Source organism: Silene latifolia, chromosome 3, assembly GCF_048544455.1.
Source record: "Silene latifolia isolate original U9 population chromosome 3, ASM4854445v1, whole genome shotgun sequence".
Classification (NCBI taxonomy): domain Eukaryota; kingdom Viridiplantae; phylum Streptophyta; class Magnoliopsida; order Caryophyllales; family Caryophyllaceae; genus Silene; species Silene latifolia.
Window position 1 is genome coordinate 116667704 of NC_133528.1, and position 1224 is coordinate 116668927.

Below are 1224 nucleotides of genomic sequence, written 5' to 3' on the forward strand. Positions count from 1 at the left end.
TCAACATTTCCTATTTACAGAAAATCCATCTTTTGAAGAAGATACTTTCAGTTCTGTAAGCCAACCAGTAAAGATGCCGAACATTGCCAGTCATTCGGAGCCTAAAGCATCGTCTATTCCAAAGGGTTTCAATCTCCAGACTGAGGATGAGAATAGTTTTGACATCCGTCCTTCCTATAACAATCTGGTGGAGAGAAATCTCTTTAGAGGTGTGGCAGGTGAAGACCTGAGGAAGCATATGGAGGTCTTTACGGACTACTGTTCTACTATCCCCGCCACTAAGGGGGTAACTCAAGACAAGATTAAGGAGGTGTTGTTTCCTTTTTCTTTGACTGACTCGGCCAGGGAGTGGCTGACTGATTTGGACCGTGCGGCCGCGGGGGTGACAGACTGGGAGACCTTTGCTCTTGCTTTTTATAAGAGATATTTCCCTCCGCAGCGTACTAATCAGCTGAGGGCCAAGATCACCTGTTTCAAGCAAGCACCAGATGAAACTTTCTATGAAGCGTGGTGTCGTTTTAAGAGGTTGGTGAGGTCAATTCATCATCATGGTTTTGATCCGTGGTTCCTGTCCAATCAGTTCTACAATGGGTTATATGATGATCGCAGACCCATACTTGATGCATCATCCAACGGAAGATTCCAAAAGAACACTGATGATGATAAGGGATGGGCCCTTATTGAAGAGATGGCGACTCACTGTGCTAAGTATGGGAACCCGAGGGATGGTATTAGAACAGTTCATGCAGTCGATAAGCAAGTTGTGGGTCAGCTGGAAGCCATGAATGCTAGGTTTGATAAGTTGGAGTTGCATTCTGCTGCGGCGCCTCAGACGGTTCATTTTCTTACTATAGGAGAAACCGTCACATGTGAGAGGTGTGGGAGCAATGACGGTCATACTCCTGTTGACTGTCTTACAGAGAAAGAGCAGGTCCTTGCTTTTCAACAATACAAGCAAGGAGGGGGCTCTTATTATAATCATCAAGGGGCAGTCCATCCCAATTTGCGGTGGACCAGTCAAAATGTGCTCAATCCTACCCCTCCTCCACAGCAGCAACAGTCGTATGTTCCTCCACACAAGGCTCAACAAGGCTTTCAGAAGCCTCCTACCTTTCCTACACCTAATCACGGTGCATCATCCTTAGGTGGGGCGAGCGAGTTAGGCGAATTGAAGACTATGTTGCAGTCTTTGACCAAGTAGTGGCAGCTTAGTGATCAACAAAA

The 1224-nt window shown here is 46.4% G+C and overlaps 1 non-coding gene across 1 annotated transcript; it reads right to left on the reverse strand.

Moving 5' to 3' along the window:
• Positions 1 to 449: 449 nt before the first annotated feature.
• LOC141650314 (small nucleolar RNA R71) lies at positions 450 to 555 on the reverse strand. Its single transcript, XR_012546355.1, has one exon. It is a non-coding gene; the product is annotated as a small nucleolar RNA R71 (small nucleolar RNA).
• Between the last annotated feature and the right edge of the window lie 669 nt (positions 556 to 1224).